General features: G+C 45.0%; 1 long non-coding RNA gene across 14 annotated transcripts in view; it reads right to left on the bottom strand.

The window, feature by feature from the left end:
- Nucleotides 1-23,328, bottom strand: part of LOC144283132 (uncharacterized) — a 71,364-nt gene that overhangs the window by 5,411 nt on the left and 42,625 nt on the right. Inside the window, exon 11 of one of the 14 annotated variants that reach the window (XR_013351488.1) lies at nt 13,449-13,581. The exons of the other annotated variants lie outside the window; for them this stretch is intronic. This is a non-coding gene — a long non-coding RNA (uncharacterized LOC144283132). Of the gene's footprint in view, nt 1-13,448; nt 13,582-23,328 lie in introns of those variants that run through there. 14 annotated transcript variants of the gene reach the window in all.

Below are 23,328 nucleotides of genomic sequence, written 5' to 3'. Positions count from 1 at the left end.
CTTCAGCCGGGGGTGTGATCTTGGAGACCGGGGATCGAGTCCCATGTCATGCTCCCTGCATGGAGCCTGCTTCTCCCTCTGCCTCTCTCTGTGTCTCTCATAAATAAATAAAATATTTAAAAAAAACAACTTTTCAAATACATTCTTGAAATTCACTTTTATAATTGCTTGTGGTATTGTTTGTGGGTCAAAATTCCTTAATATATAATATTGAGAGATCATATGTAAGATCACATTAATTTCCAGATATCACAGTTGAAGCTCAAGTTCAAGTCTCCTGGTTCTAAACTCCACTCTCTTTTGGCTCTGCATGCAATAAAACATGCACTATTGGACCCAAAAGGTAAAGTTTTAGAAGTGTTTTGAGAAAAGGAAGGGACATGTTTTTATCACTTTAACAATCCATCAGCAAATATTTTGAGGGCTTACTGTGTTCCAATTGCTAGGAGGAATACACACAAAGGAGTATGACGCAGTTTCACAAATACAAGAAAAGTTAAAAAATGATAAAGACAGCACTTCTGGGGCCACTACAAATGGCCTTCAGGCTCTGCATCCCACACCCTACAGTGCAGTTGGATGTCACCTGCAGTAGCCCAGAGCTGATAGGAAAAAGGATGTTCTCAGTGCTCAGCTGGGGATTGTGAAGTTTCTTAGAAAGCAATTGAGGAATTCTATTAAAATTTAAAATACATAGATCCTTTCAGCATGAGGGGTGCTTTTAAGGTATTGGCAATCTTCTATTTCTTGATCCAGATGTTGGTTACATAGAGGTATTCTTATAAAATTTCAGCAAGACGTACAACTTATTTAAGTCATATTTTAATCCTAGTCCTAGCTCTCCACCTATCATCATGTGGTCGTGACTAAGGTTCTTAAACTCCTTGGGCCAAAGCATCTTAACCTCCCCACCCTTTATTTTCTACTTCAGTCTCCTATTTGTTTCCTTCTTCATAGATGGAAACAGGCAAATTAATTTGTCTGATTGCTTGCTTTTTGGTCTGTCTCCCGGTAGAATGCAAACTATATAAGGTAACAACCCTGTTTGCTATTGCATCTCCAGTACCAACACAATTCTTAACACATACTAGCTGCCCAATAAGCATTTTTTTATTTTTTTAAACATTTTTTTAAAGATTTTATTTATTCATGAAAGACACAGAAAGGCAGGGACACATGCAGAGGGACAAGCAGGCTCCATGTAGGGAGCCTGATGTGAGACTCGATCCGGGGACTCCACGATCATGCCCTGAGCCAAAGCCAGATGCTCAACCGCTGAGCCACCCAGGTGTCCCTAAACATTTGCTGAATAGATGCATGGATGGACAAAGACAAAAAGTTTCTGAATCTGCAGAACTGAGGACCTGCAAGGCCTGGTGACCCCACCAGGTCACATCTACCCACTAAAACCTATCCTGGAAAAGCCTCTATACATCTTTGCTATGATCAGCTTCCAAACTCATTTATTTGTAAAATGTCCCATTTTTAAATATTCCTTGCTGATATAGTATATCAGCATACAAATCTAAGAATATCTCCTAAATATTAAACATGGGATGGAAATCCTCTATCACCTGAAGGGGTGCTCCATTCCTCCTACTCCATTCTGTCAGATATAAAATACAGCAAGGCTGGTCCTGTAGCAACAGAAAGCAAATTCCACACAAGAAAGGCACTTTCCTCTACATTGGAAAATCACATTTGGGTTTGAGTAAGGTATCTACATAATCAGGTTCACCCCTGGTCCTGGAGTTCTTAGGGTTACCCACTGCTATCTGCATCTTACATTTGAGAATATCAGATATTCTGTGATCACGCATGATTTTTCTCTTCCACGTCTTACAATCACATTCCTTGGGGCCAAGGGACAAGGACTGATCCAAACCACGAGATGGTCTTAGAGATGCTGCCAGCTCCTAATATTGCCCCTAGCTCCAGGCCCTAATGTACCCTTTTTATTTTTTAGGAGAATTCACACTTGTGAAAGACTAGATGGAAGGTGGGACTACAGGAGGGGGATGGTAGACATACGATCCAAATAGGCCAATTGGATGCCCACACCAGGACTTGGCATCCTTAAGGGCTGACACAGCAGTTGAGTACAGGGATGATTCAATATGGCAGCAGCAGGGTTGAGTCTGCTGGAAGGTGAAGGCAGGTTTTGCTATCTGCAGTAACTATACAACTCAGGTTTTTTCCGGTGGTGTGACCTGGCCATGTTTTTCCTGCTGCTCAGCTCTCGTGGCTATTTACTGAGCCCCATGCTCCACCCTCCCATTGATTCTGTGAACACAATACCCTTCTAGTACATTCCAGTAAACAAGTTATCAAGAGTCTGTTTCTGTAGTAGACACTGTGATGGGCTCTCCAAAATCCCTTTCAAGTCTGAAGGATTTATTTTCTCAGCTGTTGAGTGGGCTGCTGGCAGGCGGTCCTCAGCTGTCAGCCCTCTTCAGAACAGCTTCAGCTGAAGAGAGTCTCATTACCCAAGGTCACACCTGCTTTATTGGACCAATCTGAATCCCAAGACTGGTCAACACAGGGCAGAAAGACCTGGCACCTCAGTCCAATTCAAGTCAGATTGCTGGATTGTAAAAACAAACCACAATCCTCAGATAATTTCAGATAAACAAAATATTCTCTCAGTTTAAGTATGTTAAATGTACCGGATAAAAATACTTATGGTAAAAAGTTATACATTATTTATCTGAGATTCAAATTTAGCTGGTGATCCTGTATTGTTATTTGCTAAATCTGGCAACACTGAACTCCGGGCAACTCCGAAGGTCCATCACAGGCTCAGAGCATTCCATGGGCTTGGCTGAGGAAGTGTTTCAGCTCATCTCCTGCCTGTGCACATGCTTGCTTTAGGTGATGATCCCAATGCCACTCCCTGGTATAGCTGCTGCAAACAGACCTCTGTCTCAGACTAGAAACCCATCATGTGACATGTCGCTTCCTTGCAATAGGGTGACCAACTGTCCTGGTTTGCCTAGGCCTGGGAGGGTCCTCAGATGAGTCAATCATCCTACCTTGCAACCAGGAATTCTAATAGAACTCTCAAAGGCTTGGGTGACCAGAAAAAGTTATTGCATGTGGTCCTGGGCTTTTGCTTTATTATCTGATCCCAGTGTTCCCATGTCCTGCCAGAACCAAATCTTTGTACTGAATCCAAGCCTGTTCCACCAAGGCCCTGAGATCCTGCCTTTCTTCAAATGAGATCAGATCCTGTGCTGCCTAGAACTCTGAAGCTGTTACTTCCCGATGTGGGCAGTTGCTTGTCACCTAGACTCTCCATGTTCTAACTGCAGGATTGGTCTATCCAACCCCCACCCACCTCTATTACTTGCCTCCAACTATACTTGAGATTTCTATTTATTAATAGCTCAGATGTCTTCTCCAGAATCAGTCTCTCTCTTTCTAGAAATGACTTTTTCTTTTCTTTTCTAAGATTTTACTTTTAAGTAATCTCTACATCCAACGTGGGGCTTGAACCCACAACCCCAAGATCAAGAGTTGCATGCTCTACTAACTGAGCCAGCCAGCCAGGTGCCCCTGATTTTTTTATATTTATTTATTTTTATTTTTATTTTTATTTATTTAATTTATTTATTTATTTTATTTATTTATGATAGGCACACAGTGAGAGAGAGAGAGGCAGAGACATAGGCAGAGGGAGAAGCAGGCTCCATGCACCGGGAGCCCGATGTGGGATTTGATCCTGGGTCTCCAGGATCGCGCCCTGGGCCAAAGGCAGGCGCTAAACCGCTGCGCCACCCAGGGATCCCAATATTTATTTATTTTTAGATAAAGAGAGAGCATGCACGAGCAGGTGTGAGAGGGAGGTAGAAAGAAACCCAAACAGACTCCATGCTCGGCAGGGAGGCTGACGTGGGGCTCAATTCCACGACCCCAAGGTCATGACCTGAGCCTAAATCAAGAGTCAGACACCCAACCAGCTCAGCCACCCAGGCACTCCATTAACTGACTTTTTCTAATAACCATGTTTCTGAAGCCTTATGCCTATTCATTCCTCCCTCTCTAGTTTCCAATAATATTAATTGAGCATTCTCTATATGTCACACACCGCACCAGGAGCTTCATTCATTCATTGAAATGATGTGTTGATGGAGTGCCTGTGTAGTGTTGTCGGTTGGGCATCCAACTCTTGGTTTCAGCTCCAGCTGTGATCTCAGGGTCATGACATTGAGCCCTGAGTGGGTCTCCATGCTTAGCTCAGAGTTGGCTTGAGACTTTTCTCTTCCTCTTCCTCTGCCCTTCCCCCTGCTCACACGTGTGCGCTCTCTCTCAAATAAATAAATAAATAAATAAATAAATAAATAAATAATCTTTTTAAATGTATTGACTACCAGCTATGTGGTAGGAACTAAGCAAATAGCATTAGCGATATGAAAGTGACAGGAGATAAGGTATCTGCTCTGGGGTGGGGTGGGATGGGGTGAGGCTTCCTTTCTAGCACAGGATGCAATCAATCAGCAAATGTAGCCAGTATTATCCTAGCCTTGTTCCTTGGGTCCCTTCCACTATTTCTGTGTGCCTCAAACCTGGCTCCTATGTATGTTTGCCGTGATGGCCATACCTGCTCTAGGGCAGGTGGAAGAAGTGAGAAGTGCTTGAGAGTTGACCCCACCCTCAGTCACCCTTAGCCAACAACTGACTGGTGCAGGAATAGGAAAATGCAGCTCATTTGCTTCACATTAGGATAAATATGGGCAGGAGTTAGTCTATAGAGCTGCCCTATGGGATCAGGTTGAGGCTGGGACTTTACCTGAAATCCCATCCTTTATTCCTCTCCCCCATCCCTGTTCTGTTACCTCCCACTCCCTTAGCCACCTCCATTGGAAATAGTTCCTTAATCATCATTTGTACCCAAATCCTCTTCTCAAGCTCTAATCCTAGTGAGCCTGACTAAAACAAGTAAATAAGTAATGATAAGCTGCGATCAGTCTATGAAGAAATGAGTATGGGGATAGAGGGACCTATTATAGACTAGGAAGACAGGAAAGGCTACTCAAGGGGGAGACATTTTAGCCAAGAAGGAACTAGATATGTGAAAAGCCAGGAGAAGAGTATTTCAAAAGGAGAGAATGGGAAGGACAAGTTCTCAAGCATGAGAGAGCTTGGCATTTGGCATATTCTAGGAATTGTCTGAAGGCTCATGGAGATGGATGACAAATAGTGATGAGGACAAGGGTAGAGGAAGGCAGATGCCAATCCATATGGAACCTTGTGGACCATGATAAGGCCTTTGGCATTTACTGTCGGTGACATGGAATGCCACTGCAGAGTTTTCAGTTGGTGTGCCATACACCTGATTAACATTTTAAGACTATCGCTCTGGCTACATTGTGAAGGTTATGAGTGGCATTAAAGCAGCTGGGATGCTACGGCAATAGTCTAGTACTCACATAACAGGTGGTGTCAGCTGGGACTAAGGAAGTAGAGGCAGAGAGAGAAAAGGTGTATTTTGGAGGTAGAATTGACAGTGCCAGCTGACAGGTATTAGCAAGAGGGATCGGTTAAGAATGATTCTCAGGTTTCTGGTTTTAGCAATTGGGTGACCATTAAATGCCTTTCACCGAGATAGGGATCACTGGGAAAAAAGTAAGACTGGGAACAGAGAAGCCCACACATAATTCTTGTAAAAGCCCAATGTGGAAACAGGCAGGGAGAAGGGTCTGGCTGCAGTTTACAGCTAGTACACAGCAGAGGAGAAGTGAAACCCTGATCTGAATACTGACCTTGGTAACCCGGCCCCTCACTGCAGGCCACTGGAGTCTTATTTGCATAAGAGGCCCTCTGTCCCCAGAGAGAAGGACTGAGGAGGGCTCACGATAGATGCTGAAGTTAGAAGAGAAGGGGGAGGTGAGGCCACCCTAACCCCACAGGAGACTGACTGGGGAGCTCACCTGGGAAATTTTCTGAACTCCAATCAAAGGTTGGCTGGAAGAGCATCTAACAATCACCTACCATGTGGGACAGAAAAGTGATGCCTCTTTAAAGCTTTGGGGGAAGCTATGGGGCAGTGGGTGGTTGCAGCTGGTGTTGCAAGACCCAGCCAACCCTTCCCTACCCACCATCCTTAGATTCCCAGGCCCCTCTCTACCCATGCAGCCCTGACTCCAGCAGGGAGCAGCTACCTGCTGTTTCCTGTGCCAGGCAAGCTTTTTCATGCCTTAGTCAAAGGCAAGCTATTCTCTGCTGGGGGACAGGGAGCAGGGAGCGGGCTCCTGCCCAACCCTTTACCTTGTGGCAACATCCCTTTTGCCTTTAGCACTTAGCTCTAAAATTAGCTGCTCTGTGAAGTCTTCTCCAACTTCCCCAGGCAGTATTAGTCACCTCTGTGTTCCTAAAATGTTCTGCCGAGGCATGTGTTACGAATTTAACTATCCCCGTCTTGCAGGCGGGGGGGAAAATCTGAGCCTATACAACAACTGAAGGGGGTTGCAGGGGGTGGGGAGATGTGGGGCTAGAGGTAGGCACTAGAACATTCTAAATCACATGAGCCAGATGGGGCAAGAAAGTTTCCAGATGACCCTTTTAGGCCTAGCTCGGCGAGAAAAGAGTGTCCAGGAATGACAGCAGTGAAGGCAAATTAAGGGAAGGCCCCTTGGAGAGGCTATAATGTGGATTTTATTCTGCTACTAAAACCTTTCCCCTAGTAAGGTTTACAAATAGAAATTACTCCTTGATGTGTCTTTTCTCCAGAGCATTTATTTTTTTTTTAGTTTTTAAAGATTTTATTTATTTATTCATAGACACACAGAGAGAGAGAGAGAGAGGCAGAGACATAGGGAGAGGGAGAAGCCGGCTCCACGCAGGGAGCGGTCTCAGGTCTCCAGGATCACACCCCAGGCTGCAGGCGGCGCCAAACCGCTGCGCCACTAGGGCTGCCCTCTCCAGAGCATTTAAAGGTACTGTGGAGGATACCTGGGTGGCTCAGTGGTTGAGCATCTGCCTTTGGCTCAGGCCGTGATCCCGGGGTCCTGGGATTGAGTCCCGCATTGGGCTCCCTGTAGGGAGCCTGCTTCTCCTTCTGTCTATGTCTCTGCCTCTCTGTGTCTGTGATGAATAAATAAAATTTTTTAAAAAATATAGGGACTGTGGACATGAGCACCTGATTCCATTTGTCTGCTTTACCCAAGAATGTCCCAAGTGTGGCTTTTCACCAAATTAGCCTGCATTTGTCTTGTTTGCACATGCACTGTGCAAAGTAAACTAAAGAGAGCTAGCCCATTTTATATCTGTCATAGGGTTCCTACTAAAGTTTGCATTAATAGCATCCCCCCCCAAATAGCATCCCCCATTTATGCAGTACCTTACAATTCACAAAGTACCAAATTGTTTCATTTTAATTTTCACGCAACATTAGGGTGTTCTGCAAACCCATGTAACAGATGAAGAAACTGAGGCTCCAACAGGTTAGGCACCCTGCGAGGAGATGCAGAGCCAGGATTAGAACCTGGTGCCTTGTACTCATTTAAAGAATAATCAACACATGCTCCCTGAGGAAAAGCCTTGCTTCCACTCCTCTAAAAGCCTGAGAAAATTCTAATTGCTTGACCTTTGGAACTCAGGAAGACCTTTTTGACTGTGGTTTGTGTCATGGCCAAAAAAAGCATTATCACAGGGCCTTGCAATTATAGGGGCAGTTTGCAGCATGCCCTAACCAAATTGGGAAGAGCTCAACATAGGTTGATAAATAACCTTGCTTCCATAAAGGAAAGAGGATTCCAAAGAAAATAAACATACAGCAAATTGATCCTTGTAGTAGGAATGTTCCAGTGTGAGTATAAATAAGCATCTTGTAAAGGAAGAAGAGGATGATATTGTGAAAAAGAACTGAGAAGGAATACCAAGGAGCAAAACTCAGGATGGAACCATCAGCAGAAAGAAAAAGAGAATGTGGTCTAAGAGAAAGGCCATGAAATGGCAAAAGTAGACATTTATTTAACGATCTGAAAGTAAGAATGAAAAAAAGTGAGGTTCTGCATCAAATCAATGGATACCAAATCCCACAGGGTGATTGTGCTATGAGAGACATCGATGACAAGATTCTTTTTTTTTTTTTTTTTTTTATTCATAGAGACGCAGAGAGAGAGAGAGAGGCAGAGACACAGGCAGAGGGAGAAGCAGGCTCCATGCAGGGAGCCCCACGTGGGACTCGATGCCAGGTCTCCAGGATCACGCCCTGGGCCAAAGGCAGCGTTAAACCGCTGTACCACCAGGGCTGCCCGACATCAATGACAAGAGAGGGAAAAGTTCCTTACAGTTGTTATTTACTAAGTTCTTGCTATGTGCCAGATGCTGTCCTAGGGCTGTAATGATATAATCCCATTAATGTGCACCATGACCCCTTAATAGTTTTGCAAATTGTACAGATGAGAAGCTAAGGCACAGACAATACAGGTGCCTTACTTAAGGTCCGTTAGCTAGTTGGTAGTAAAGATAGCATGTGAACCAGGGGCTCTTGAGCTGATGCTCTTAAACTGTATGCTCTGTCACCTCCTGTAGGTGGCCTGCCTTGACAACACAAGGTTTATAAATGTTTAAATCCTCTAAGCTACAAAATGATCTTAGGAAAAGGCAGGGGTTTGCGGGAGGAGTCTCTGGATAGGAAGTACTAGAAACAACTTAAACCAGCTTAAACTCAAAGAGAGGTTTTTGGCAGCAGACTGAGGTGGCTCCCAAGATGAAGGGAGAATTTGATAGCTAAGCCTTGGGAGCTCAGGAAACTGTGAGTCTCTGAGATTTCAGCTCCTGGAATTAGGGATGTGAAAGGTCTCAGGACTCTCCTGACCTGTCATACTGTTTCTCTTCTTGAGTTGACTTCTTTTTCTCCTATTGCTGGAGGGTTCCTTTAAGGGCAGTGGTGGTTGGGAAGCCCGGGTGGCTCAGAGGTTTAGAGCTGCCTTCAGCCCAGGGCCTGATCCTGGAGACCTGGGATCGAGTCCCACATCAGGCTCCCTGCATGGAGCCTGCTTCTCCCTCTGCCTGTGTCTGCTTCTCTCTCTCTCTCTCTCTGTCTCTCATAAATAAACAAAATCTCAAAAAAAAAAAAAAAAAAAAGGTGGTGGTGGTGGTGGAGTGGCCTCTGTTCCCCTCACCTTGGGGACAGGAAACCTCACAGGTAGGGAAAAAAAAGCCCTCTTCTTTCCCTTTTTCCCCAAGGTAAAAAAAGATCCCAGGGAAAAATTATAATTGGTCAAGCTTGATCATGTGCTCAACCATGGGCCAATCACTGTGGCTGGGGGTGGGCAGGGTTCTATGACCATCTGCCTCCACTCACTAGGGTTAGGTGGGGCTGTGACAGAGCTTTTCTCAGAAGGGAGCTGCTATTCTGGAGAGCCAAAATGACAAATATCCATGAGAAATTGGACCACTGGCAAAAAGATTACAAATATCAGAAGAAATGCAAAAACAGCCAGGATAAAAACAGATGACAGCAAGGATAAAATGCTCAATAAACTTTGGAAACAGTATATAATGAAAACAGGGCTTAGACATGACGAGGGGAAATTTATTTAACAAAGTAGAGGGTCTAAAAAGCAATTCAAGAGATGAATTAGGATGTCAGCTCTGAAACCTTTAAATAGTGCTTTATTAAGACAGATGCATTCTGGGAGAGTTGACTAATGCAGGGTCATGCTCCTAGTTTGTGCCCACTAACTACTAATTCATTTTGATGACAGGTTTTATTAGAAATTATTGCTCGCAGCACTTACATATTTATAACATTTTTAGCAGAATAATTCACATATGTAAAGTTCTGCATAAGTGCAACCAATAACAATTTGTTATTGAGCCATTGAGCTTATGTTTACCCTTTCACGCATGCATTTATTCATTCATTTGTTAGTTACTAATCGAGTGGATACTGTATTTCAGGTACTCTGTTGGGCACACCTGTTTTTCTGCCTTCAAGGCACTTAGAGTACAGGGGAGGAGACAGCTAGCTATAAATAAACTGTACCTGGATAGGTATATATTGGACACTGGTGCACTTCCAGGTTTTCAGGCAAGACACTTTGGGGTGCCTGGCTGGCTCAGTTTGTATAGCATGAGACTCTTGATCTCCGGGTTGTGAGTTTCAGCCACACATTGGGTGTAAGAGATTAAATAAATAACCAACCAACCAAAACTGAGACACTTTGCTCCCACTTACGGGGAATGTGTTAATGTTAAAGGCTTACAGATGAGTCCACCCTCAGGAATTGCCCTTGGCTAATGGGAGCTGCCTCCCCCAAGCTTGTGACCTCTAGAGCTGGGGCAATCCATATCCTATGATTGGTCAGTGATGGGTCATTGAGAGGGTACGATGGCCAGCCTCCTTGCTTTCCCTGGAGACCACACTGAAGAGTCATCCTAGCCCCAGCGTTCCTTGTGGGATCATCTGAGGCCTTGGTGACAACTGTATCACAGTCCAGCTCCTTCCTTTGCCCAATCTGGCTTCTCTCACTCACCTATAGGTGTTGTTCCTGAGAACACTCTCTCAAAAACAGTCTGCATGGAAATCTCCACTTCTGAGTCTTTTACAAAAACCCCACCTAAGCAAGGTACAACTTAGAAAATTGTTATCAGGTAAAGCTGTCCTATTCACAAATTGTCAGAGCCAGTTTTCCAGATAGATTATACTAGTCAGCTTGGAGCAAGTCTTTGCTTGAAAAATCACCTGGATGGTCCCTCTATTTTTTTAAATATAAGAAAGAAGGTACGTTTTCCTCAAAAGGAAGAGAGTAATAGAACATTCTTTGCAGCATGAGAAGGTCTGGCCCTCTCAATTGTTCCAGCATATAGAGCTGGTCTGCTAAGAAAAAGGGTATTTTGTGTAGCAGACCAGGGGCTTCCCAGGAAGGGAGGAATAGAGACTTGGAACCTCTCCCTTGTGAGGCCCAATGTTGCTAAAATCTCTGTGATAAATGGGATGGTCCCTACTCAGGTCCCCTGGTGAGAGAGGAGGGGAAGGCTTCAAAGAAGAACTTAATCAGAACAGAGGGGGAGTCCGTGGAAAGCCCCTCCTGACCTGGCTGACCTGGCTGACCTGGTACACAGAGTGGGCTTAGAGAGAAAGGATGAGCACAAGATTGTAAGTTAAGGAGTCCTAGAGAAGCATTTCTAACTAAGGACAACTCTGAAAGGGTCTTCCCTCAGAGGACAGTGAGGAGTATGAACTTGCAAGGCTATCATCCCTGTAGCAGACATACTATTTTACAAAACCAACTTTTAATATTAACTCTGTATGATAGTAACAGACTCAACCACAGTGTAAAATAGGGGCCCACTGGGGGACTGATGACATCTTCTAGTTCTCACTTTCAAATTCAGGTGACTGGAGTCCCAGTAATTGGTACAGGAGGCTGTGAGCAATTTATTGGACACACAGAAGAAATGCAAATTGTATTGGTACTTTAATCTGGTAAAAGGGCTGTACAGGTTGCACATAATTCCAAAACACTGTGAGGAATACTTCTCACAGTGAGAAGAGGAATGACTACTGCCAGGGAGAAAGCCTTCCTGGAGGAGAGCCAAGCCAAGTCTTGTAGGCTGAGCAGGATTCAGAAGATGAATGATGAGATGTGGACATTGGTCATAAGGGCATCCAGGACTTCCCAGGACAAAAGCACAGAGGCAGGGGGTTACGTGGGTGGCTCAGTGGTTGGAATGTCTCTACCTTTGGCTCAGGTCTTGATCCCGGGGTCCTGGGATCCAGTCCCACATCAGACTCCCTGCAAGGAACGTACTTCTCCCTCTACCTATGTCTCTGCCTCTCTCTGTGTGTCTCTTATGAATAAATAAATAAAATATTAAAAAAAAAAAAAACACAGAGGCAGGAACACGTACTGTCCCCTGTAAAAAATCTAGGTGGATTTGGATCCCAGGAGGCACTGAAGGAAGAACTGTTGGCAGGGTGAGACAACAGAAGGCCTAGAAGCCAGGACAAGACACTGAGACTTGTCCAGGTTACCAAATCTTATCTAGAAAAGCTGAAATTCCTGACTTTTATCAGATAGATCCAGATTCTTTAAGTTGACAACTATTCAAAAAATTTTTTTGAAAAAGTTGGGAGCTAAACAAAACATTTTAGATCTGCCCATAGGCGTCTAGTTTGGTACTTTTGTTAAAATGAAGAACAGGTAAGTGGAAAGATCATATTTGCATATTAAAAGTTTACTCTTGGCAGTATGGTTAAAGAAAGAAAGAGACTAGACAGGAAGACAGTTAATTTAACAACAAATATGTTGAGACTACTGTGTGTGACAAGAGTTGGTGTCACAGTAGTGGGTCTGGACCCTAACCTTGGTGCAAGAGACACCTTTCTTTCTTTCTTTCTTTCTTTCTTTCTTTCTTTCTTTCTTTCTTTCTTTCTTTTTCTTTCTTTTTCTTTCTTTTTCTTTCTTTTTCTTTTCTTTCTTTGTTTCTTTTCTTTCTGTTTCTTTCTTTCCTTTTCTTTCTTTCTTTCTTTCTTTCTTTCTTTCTTTCTTTCTTTCTTTCTTTCTTTTTCAGGAGACACATTTAATCAACAATAACACACATGTGTAAGTACTCACTGTGAGCACACTCCAGGGAAGACAGGGGAGGGCCTAAATTATGGCAGAAGATGGAAGAAAACAGATTAAAGGGATATTTGGAAAGTTTGGTAACAATTTAGCTGGGAAGAAAAGAGAGAAGGAGTTTCAAGGTCTTATTTGGGTGAGTGGGTAGATGCTGTTTTAGAAAAAACGATCACTGGGACCTTTGCCACTATCGAGAGTTCCATAAACAGAGTGAGCATGATTTAAACAGATGGTGCAAAAGAATGAGAGTTAAGACCTACATTTTAATTTCTATCCTCTTACTGATCCTTCCAAACAGTCCTATTCATCTCTTTCTGGAGAGAATACCTGCCCTGCCTAGTTCACAAGGATTAGTTAGGATTCTTCAGAGAAACAACACCAACAGGAATATATAGAGAGAAGTAGAGAAAGAGGTTTATTATAAGGATAGGCTCACATGAGTATGGAGGCTAACAAGGCTCCAGATCAGCACGCAGCAAGCTGGGAACCCAGGAAAGTCAAGGGTGATTTTCTGGTCCTGAGCATTGGCTCAGGACCCAAGAGGAGCCAATGTTTCAGGTCAAGTCCAAATGCAGGAAAAAGCCCAGCACCCATCTCGTGGGCAGTTAGGCAGGGACATAGTTAAGGAAAAGTCAGCCCTTTTGTTCTATTTAGGCTTTCAATAGATTAGATGAGGTCCCACCCACAGTAGGGAGAACAATTTACTTAGTCTATGGATTCAAATGTTAATCTCATCCAGAAACATCCTCATAGAAGCATCTGGAATAATGTTCAACCAAATATCTGGACACCTGTGATCCAGTCAAGCTGACACGTAAAATTAACCATCACAATACATTTGAGTATAAAAAGAAATAACTGATTTGAAACTACCTTACTTCAAAGGCCGTACAAATGTGGTAAGTAGAGGAAATATTCTCCTATAGATCCAATTGCCTCTCCTGCCCTGTGCCTGGAAGGCTGGTCTCCGCCTACTGCAGCACTTGACTCCCTGAGCCTCTGGTTTCTGGTTGGGAGACACAGCAGGAGATGGAGAGTAAGCAGAGAGATAGGGTGGGTGGGGCACTTACTCTCCCATGGGAGACTTAGGTCCTATTGGTGTCCCCTTTTCCCTGGCTGCAGCTCCCTCTCCTGCCCCATCAGGCCAAGAGGTGCTAATAGCTTCCCTCTGCTGGAGTTTCTGGTGCTTCTCCATCCCTTGTTGGGCTCTTTCTTACCCTGTCAAAGAGCAAGTATCCAATCTGGACAATATTAATATTAAATTCATACCTAAGCTCTCAGGGGAAATTCTTGCCAACTCTATCTCTAATCTCAAATCAATTCTTGCCATCTTTTTTCTTTTAATAAAGACCACTTTAATATGAACATGTTTGCCCCTCAAGAAACTGTCAAAATGTAAAGGGAAGAGTAAGCCACCATGGAAAGGAGTGCACGATGCTGTGGGATGGATGGCATGTTGTTCCTGGATCCAGCCAATATTCATACATATCAAAGCTACTGATAACAGTAGTCATGTGGATATTGTAACTTCTTCAAATATTGGATCACTTCTTTTTTTTAATTTTTATTTATTTATGATAGTCACAGAGAGAGAGAGAGAGAGAGGCAGAGACACAGGCAGAGGGAGAAGCAGGCTCCATGCACCGGGAGCCCGATGTGGGACTCGATCCCGGGTCTCCGGGATCGCGCCCTGGGCCAAAGGCAGGCGCTAAACCGCTGCGCCACCCAGGGATCCCTGGATCACTTCTTCATTGAAGTAGGTAGGCCCTGAGCACTACACGAGTGGTGATACTCTCCAGCTTCTCCAGCTCATGTTCCCTTGCGGGGTCTCACCTATCTCCTGAAAGGCCACCCCCTCTGGGACCTGAGAACCACCTTCTGGTCTTGATGCTCCTATACTGGGTATTTATGTATGGTCTCTGAGATCCCCGTCTAAGCTCTTCTGCGTAATATGGATTTGGGATGATACAAACTTCATCTCCCCTCCTCCCAGTTAGCTGGCTTCCTGTTGGATTCGGCAATGTAAAGCATTAGAAGGAGAAAGAAAAGTGGAAAGAAGGGAGAAGGGAGAAGGAGCCTTTCCTGTTTTCCACTTCCTGTTTTTCAGCGTTGCTCCAGCAGCAACATATAATTGCCCCCAGCTTCCAGGAACTTGGAGTACTCCCAGCACCCCAGGGGCCAGCAGCAGTCTTGCCTGCTCCCTCACCTGCTGAGCCTCAGGAGGTCTGAGAACCCACACAGCCATGCTCCTTTGGCGAGAGCACCAGCCAGAGAGCATCCCCTCCTCAGAGGTCTGAGCAGGGTAGGGCTTCCTCAGAGATCCAAGCACCAGCTCCAGGAAGTCCCTCCTCCGAGCTCCTAGGTACCTGGTGGTGACACCACCTGTTCTCCAGCCTTAGGAGGCAGCGGCTGCTTCTTGCAGTTACCAATCCGTGGATTATTACCCTCTTTCTTTTTTCTCGTACTCTTCCTTTTACTTTCAGCCTTCTAAGGCATGTGAAAGCAATTCTTTATATGAAACCCCATCTATTTGAAATACCTACTGCAATCTCCGTTTCTGATTGGCCCTTGGCTGATATACTTTTTAATCCATTTTCCACTTATCAGCCAGTTATCTTTTGAAAATGTGCCTTGGATTGCATCACTCTCCTGTAGTACTAGTCAAGGTGCTCGGTTTCCGATAACAGATACCAGCGCTGGCTAACTTTTGAACAAAAGAGAATTTATTGAAACTGACTAGGGAACTCCAGAGAATCAAGAGGAAGACTGGAGACCACAGTACAGAGGAAGGCTTGCACAGTGAAGCTCCTGGAATGGTTTGCTGAGGAGGCAGCCTCCGATTCCTTTCCACAGGACACTCAGGGCAGACAGGTGCCAAAGGCCATTGATCCATTCCCATATGCTGGACTCTACTGCCCCCGCACACACATCCCTGTCACCCCTGACTGCACCATGGCCATCCTAATCATTTCTAATGGGCCTTGCATCTTTGAGACACACCCTCATGATTCAAAGTCCCACGCTGGAGCATCAGATTGGCCTTGTTCTAAAGGTTAGGAGACATTCTCATCCCTTCTAAGCCTTTGCTACCACAGTGAGAACTGGGACCCTGCCTTCCGTTACTTTTATGGTTACCACAAATAGGAAGAGCTTTTGCATGCCAGCCAACCAGAGTGACAAATGTTAGCCATGCTGCCTAAAACCTTACAATAGCTTCCCCTGTCATTTAGAGTAAAATCTCCTAACTTGGCCTTCACGGCTGGCATGACCTGGCCTACCAAACTTTCAGACTTCACCCTGCACCATTCTCCCTTGCTCGTGTTCCGGTCACATGGGCTTTCTGTCTGTCCTCTGAATAGACCACACTCACTCCGACCCCAGGGAATCACTGTTCCCTCAGTTTGGAAGGCCTTTCCCTGATTTTTCCAAGGGACTTCCTTTTCACTACCAAGTCTCAGCTCAAATATCTCCTCCTCAGTGAAACCTTCCTAAAAGGAGCCTCTACCACTTCTTTCCTTTGCATCATATGTTTGTATCTGATATTCTCCTGTGTGTTTGTTAATTTGTTAATTTTTTGCTTTGCTTTCTGCATACTGTGAGTTCCACCTTGTCTGTCATTGCTGCATTATCCCAGCATGGGGCAGAGTGCCTGGAGCAGAGCAGATGCTGAATGTTGAATGAATGAACCGATGGATGGATAGTGCAGTTCCGTTGATGATGGAGTTCTACTTGATGAAAGCAAAACAACTTTGTAATGGAAACAATGGCAAATGGGATTTCATGAATGCTTTTTAAAATAATTAACTTTTTGGAACCTATTCATGGCATTTTTTTTGACACCCGAATCTCTTTTATTGGGGGGCGCTGGGGGTGGGCCCAGGGCCCTCTCCCTGCACCGCTTGCTGGCTGGCGCTGCTTCCTGAGTCCTGCGGCTTCATCACGTCTGGCAGCTCAGGTGGGCTGGAGAAGGGTCCGATGCGCAGGGCCTCGAAAGCTTCATCTGCTCGGAAGGCCAGCCCTACAGTGGCTGCGGCCGCGGCGCCGCCGTCTGACTGGTGAAGCCACACTCCCCCAGAGTCTAACGTCATCCAGAAGCTGGCCATCCCTGTACAGCCGCTGCTCGTCGGGCGGCGCTTGGGGATGCCCTCGACGTGCGCTGCAGCTCCAACGAACCGCTCCACTCCCTGGCGTCCGTGAAGACCGCGGATCTTGAGGAGCACGTTCTGGGGGCGGAGAGCCGCGTGAGCACCGAGCCCGGACCCCGCCCCCGCCCCGTCCCCCCAGCCCTGCGCGCCCCCAGCCCTGCCCCGCGCCAGCCCTGCGCGCCCCCAGCCCTGCGCGCCCCCAGCCCCGCCCCACCAGCCCCGCGCGCCCCCAGCCCCGCCCCACCAGCCCTGCGCGCCCCCAGCCCTGCGCGCCCCCAGCCCTGCGCGCCCCTAGCCCAGCGCGCCCCCAGCCCTGCGCGCCCCCAGCCCCGCACCCCCAGCCCTGCGCACCCCCAGCCCCGCCCCCCAGCCCTGCGCGCCCCCAGCCCCGCCCCACCAGCCCTGCGCGCCCCCAGCCCTGCCCCCCTCCAGCCCTGCGCGCCCCCACCCCGCCCCCCCAGCCCTGCGCCCCCCGCAGCCCTGCGCGCCCGCCCCCGCCGCCAGCCCCGCCGCCCCGGCCCCTGTTCATCACATTTCTATTGCAGGTTTTACTAAGGAGCTAGGGATCTGAGGTGGGGCCTAAGACGTCTGTTTTGATCTTCTGGAGAGACCATGGTTTCGTTCTAACGGCCACCAGCTAGCGGTCCTCCATTTTGTGAATTAAAGTGGAAGGTAAAATTGACCCAAAGAAAACCACAAAGTGTACCATATTCATACTGAATATGAGAGAGGCCATACAGTTACAGTTGTCACAAGGATAATACAACTACTGCATGGATTTGGTGTCAGACAGACCTGAGTTCTACTCCCACATCTAATTCTGTGTTGTTGGCTCCGACCTCTCCGGCTGTGTGACCTTGGGCAAGTTGCTGAATCTCTCTTTGCTTCAATTTCCAAATTCACAAAATGGGAATAACACAGTAGTACCTCCATTATAGGGTTGTTGTGAGGACAAAATTAGTCAATATACAAAAATGACTTAGAAAAGTGTCTGGCAAGTGGCTAGCTTTGATAAAGCACGACATAAGCATGAGCTACGGTTATAGTTAGGATTGTGTTTGTTGGTTGTTAAGAAAAACTTGAACAAGATAGAGGTTTATCTATCTCTCGTATAAGTAAGAGTTAGGCAGCCCAGGGCAGACATAGCAGTTCCACGGTCATCAAGAAGCAAAATTCTGGGGTGTCTGGGTGGTTCAGTGGTTGAGCGTCTGCCTTCGGCTCAGGGCGTGATCCTGGTCCTGGGATCAAGTTCCGCATCAGGCTCCCTGCAAGGAGCCTTCTTCTCCCTTCGCCTGCGTCTCTGCCTCTCTATGTCTTTCATGAATAAATAAATAAAAGCTAAAAAAAAAAAACAAGGACCAAAATTCCTTCTTTCTCCACTACCATCTAATGTATAATTGATAGCCTTAAAGTTCAAGATGGGCTACTGAAGCTACTAGCACCGCGTCTGTATTCCAGGCATCGGGGAAGATAATGAAGGAGGACCTCAAGGCAGAGTCAATACCCTTTTAAAAAACCCTCCCAGGGGGAGTCCTGGGTGGCGCAGTGGTTTAGCGCCTGCCTTTGGCTCAGGGCGTGATCCTGGAGACCCGGGATTGAGTCCCACGTCCCCACGTCGGGCTCCCGGTACATGGAGCCTGCCTCTGCCTCTCTCTCTCTCTCTCTCTCTGTGTCTGACTATCATAAATAAATAAAAATAAAAAAAAACAAAACAAAACAAAAAACAAAAAAACCAACCTTCCCGGGGTAGCCCCTGTGGCCCAGCGGTTTAGCGCCCCCTTCAGCCTGGGGTGTGATCCTGGAGACCTGGGATCGAGTCCCACATCAGGCTCCCTGCATGGAGCCTGCTTCTCCCTCTGTCTGTGTCTCTGCCTCCCTCTCTCTCCCTCTCTCTCTCTCTCTCTCTGTATGTGTGTGTGTCTGCCATGAATAAATAAATAAAATCTTAAAACAAAACAAACCTTCTCAGAAGACCCTCTCATTTTCATCTCATTGGCTAGAACCAGACAACATGGCCACACCTAGCTGGAAGGGCCACTGGCAAATGTAGCTTTTTCACTGGTTGCATTACTACCCCAAATAAAGTTGGCCTTGTGTTACTGAAGAAGAAAGGGAAAATGGATATTGCACCTTGTGCAAGTATCTAACTTCCTCCAAATTTTAGTCTTTTTATTTGTAACATGGGAACAGTGGTACATACCTCATATAGTTAATTGGAAGGTTACATGAAATAAAGCCTAAAACCCACTACACAGTGCCCAGCACACACTAAATCAATCTTAGCTGAATCCTAAGAAGGACAAAATGTATCTCTGAATACTTTTAAAAATAAGATAGACAAAACCACAAAGAACCAAATAGAAAAAATATCCCTGCCAAAAAAGAACTGATTAACTTCAGAAGGAAACCTACTCTATCTACAGGTTTCTTCCTCCTTTTCATTACTTTGGCCTTCTTTATCTTACCCGGTTTTTAGCTGACGAAGTTCCAGCTTTAAATATCACATCAGCCTGCTATGCTACTAACAAAGGGCCACTGTGTGTCTGGGTAGGGCCATCTCAAACTCACTGTTCTGCTGAATCTTTCTGCTCTCATCCACCATCCAATTTCTGTCCAACTGTGTCCAGTGTTTTAGAACAGTGGCTTATAAACCTGGCTGATTATAAGACTCATTCACCTGGAGAGGTATGTAAAGCTACAGACTCCCAGTCCCCACCATAGGAATTGATCCAAAAAACTTCTATATCTGCCTCAGCTGTGTCTAATAGACTCTGGGTTTTTGGACTAAATCACTCACTTGCTTGAATGTTTACATATTACAGATGAATACACTTTGAAACACAGACATTGATTGAATATTATGAGGGCCAGGCATTGTTTTAAGTATTTACATGGGCTAACTCATTTAGGTACTATTACTCCCCTTTATACAGGTCAGGAAACTGAGGCACTGAGAGGATAAGCAAGTTGCTCAAGGTCACACAGCTAATTAATGGGGAAACTGGGAGTTGGCATTCAGCCCAGGCAGTCTGGCTTCTGAAAGCCTTTATGCTTATCCCCTACCCTCTACTTCCCCCCGATCTATATAGAAGAGTTAGGGCCTTCCAATACAAATTATTTAAAAAATCCGAAGACTTCCTCCTGGCATCTATCAAGTAAATTGCAAAATATTCTTATTCATCATCATTTATCTTCCCAAGCACACTGTGGCTGTGGCACCAGTAAGTATGTTATAAAAGCATTTCAAGGCAGGTATCAAAAATGACATTGAAACTGTATTTTTATGTGTGCATATGTTCACAATGATATTCTTTACATAAAGAAATATATCTGCACACACATATACACATATATGCTATGTATATATACATACATATACATATACTTTCTATAGGCCTATAGAAAGTCTAGGGGGAGATGTAGCAACATGTGACAGTTAATTCTGTGTTGTGTTTATTTCTCTGAAATACACATTTGAATTTTGTCCAATAAAAATTCTTAAGTTTTAAAATAAGGTATTTCCTGTGTTTGGAAGCAAAGACAGTGTAAAATAGTAGCTATATCCTGTTTTCTTGGAGAGTCTTACAAGCCCTTCATTTAAAATTCGTCCTGTAAGACTCTTCAAAAAGAAATCTGATGGAAAGTCCGGATAACAGGTATGTTCACCTGGTGGCCAAGCTATTGGTTTTAGAGTCTAACAGATGTGGGTTTATATCTTCGCTGCAACACAGATGTCAGACAGGTCACTGAATGGCCCTGTCTCACTCACTCTTGGTGTAAAGGTCCAAGGGCTAATGCGTTTTGCAGGGCTGACCATATGTATCCAGGTGCTTAATCCAGGGTAACGACCACGGTTTGCAAGAAGCTATCATCATCAGAACATAACTCAGAATTGTTAAATGCCAATTGCAAAACCAGCACCTTTTGGCTAATAACAAGGATTATAAATAATTTATTAATTAGAATGAAGTGTCCACTCTTGCGAAGAGGCTTGAGGGACTGAAAAGGTCAGGCTGCCTTCGGGGATCCAGCCGAGGTCGGTTTAAGTACTGTTTCTAGTTCAATGCATGTGTGTTCCTTGGGACAGGCAATCACCCTAAGCTCTGGCCTACCAGCTCCTGAAATTTCCATTTTCCAAAACACAGATTCGTGTGAGTCACACCATCATGTGCCTTTATGCTGTGTCTGCGGCCTGGCTGTTTCCATCCTACCCACCGCCATTCCCACCCCCTTTGCCCTAACAGCAGCTGGTAAGGCCTTGCTCTCCAAACTCTGCTTCCCTCTGGATTCCCCCCCACCCCCCACCCGCAAAAATTGTGGTCTCTCAAAGGTAACTGGTGACATTCTTCTTGCCACACCCAGGGTTTAGCCTTATCTCCTTATCTTCCTGGACTTTGCTCTAGTAATCATCACTCTCTCCATGTCTCCAGGCACCTCCTTTTGGTCTATAAATGTTCTCCAATCCCTGGCAGCCTTAAAAAAGAATAAAAATTAATAATCTTGGCCTCAGGACTCCCGGGTGGCTCAGCGGTTGAGCATCTGCCTCCAGCTCGAGTCATGATCCTGGGGTCCTGGAATTGAGTCCTGTCTCATGAATAAGCAAATAAAATCTTAAAAAAAAAAATAATCTTGGCCTCGTGTCACTCTCTGGCCAACTGTCACATTTCTGGAATTGCAGCTTGGATCCTGGAAACTTTAGCTCCCAGTTCTGCCACTTGTAACTGTAGGACTGTTTGCTTAACCTTCCTGTGCCTCAGTTTCCTCCTTTGTAAAATAAGCCTATGGATACTATCTACCTCTCAGGTTGTTGTGAGAATTAATGTGTCAATGTAGAACCCTGTCGTACAGAACGTAGTCAATAAATGTTAACTATTATCTGAGTCCTACATTTTCCCTTTCATTCTGCAGTTACCAGAACCTGGCTCAGGCCTTACCGCTCCTGATACTTCTTTGGAAAGGTTACCTGTGACCTACTACTTGTTAGTCAATGACCCTCTGTTGCATTTGACATTACTGGTTATTTCCTCCTTCCTGAAACACTCTATTCCCTCATCTCTTGCCACATCCTGCTGCACACGTCATAATGCCCTAGTTAAACTGCATGAATACATACATATGCCTGCATGTGCGTACACAGACACACATGCACACACACACACACACTTACCTTCAAGCCTTTGCTCTTGTGGAGCTGCACCACTACCCCATTACCATGGAAGGTTCCTCCACAGTCCAGTCCTCACCTCCAGTGTCCAGCCCTCATCCTCCCAGAGCCTCTTCCCCACATGCCTGCCTCAGGTTAACTTCCACTTATCTTTCAAGACTCCTCTCAGACCTCTCTTCCCCAGAAACCCCTTCTCAACACCCTTTTCCCAACAAAGCTGGGTTAGGTGCCCCTTCCTGGTGCTTACATACCACTCCTGTATTTCTCACACTCTATCATAATTCTATTTCCCTAAATGACTGTGAGCTATCTGGTAAAACTATCAGAATAACTTCTTATTCCTCTCTTAGTTTCTAGCACTTAATAGGGTGTGAGATACATAGTAGGAACTCAGTCAATGTTCATCAACTAATTAATATCAACACCCATCTATATTCCCTGAGTCTTAAGTAGTAGGGTGCAGAACAACCAAGCTTGCCAGGAGTCAAGGGTTTAGAAGGAAGTCAGAGGCAAGGAAAAGAATAGGCTTGGGACATCTGGTGGCTCAGTTGGTAGAGCATGCAACTCTAATCTTGGGGTTGTAGGTTTGAGTCCCACATTGGGTGTAGAGATTACTTAAAAATAAAATCTTTCAAAATTTTAAAAGGAATGCATAAGGCTTGACAACATGTGGTAAGGAAGTTGACAGAGATGGGCAATTTGGCAGAAGTAGGAGGGGTGGTCAAGTAGATAAACTCCCAAAATGGAGAGGCAGCACCCTTCGGAAGACTTTACCTTGCAGAAAATCACTAGCTAAAAGGAATGCAGAAGAAATGTAAAGAAAAGTATATTCTCTTTTTTCCTTGCTTCTCTCCAAAAGAGCACAGCGAAAACGATAATGTTCTAAAACTTCTGGATATATGCTATTTGTCTCTTCCAGATACATGCTATTTGCTTTTAAGGCTAGTAAGAAAGAAATGCAAGAAAGAAAAAATTTGTTTTAAAAAACTTAAGAGAGATTCAGAATATTCTCTGCAGGCTGATATACATTCCCACAGGCACAGTTTATTATCTACTTGCAGGCATCTCCCTTGCAAGCCAACTATTACACCATCAAGCACAGAGCCCAAAGGATGTCTAGATATTTAGTATCTTTGTTGCCAATGATTTTCCTCTGACATTAAGGCAGATTCACCATTAAGGGAGATTCACCATTCCTAGAACTACTCCTCAGCTAGAGGCATTAGGCATTAATGCTAACAATTAAGATTTTAAAAACCAGAACTTCAGCTTTTTCACAGTGCATTCACATAGCTTAGAATTCAAGAGATGCAAAAGAGTGTACAATAAAACATTTTTCTTCTACTCTGTCCTCTCAGAGTTCTGTTGTTATTAAAAAGAATACATAAACACATACATTTTCCACCCATGATCTGTGTTGCTATATCCAACTATACATTGGATT

This window comes from Canis aureus, chromosome 14 (genome assembly GCF_053574225.1).
Source record: "Canis aureus isolate CA01 chromosome 14, VMU_Caureus_v.1.0, whole genome shotgun sequence".
Taxonomy (NCBI): Eukaryota; Metazoa; Chordata; class Mammalia; order Carnivora; family Canidae; genus Canis; species Canis aureus.
This window is presented reverse-complemented; position numbering and strand designations above follow the sequence as displayed.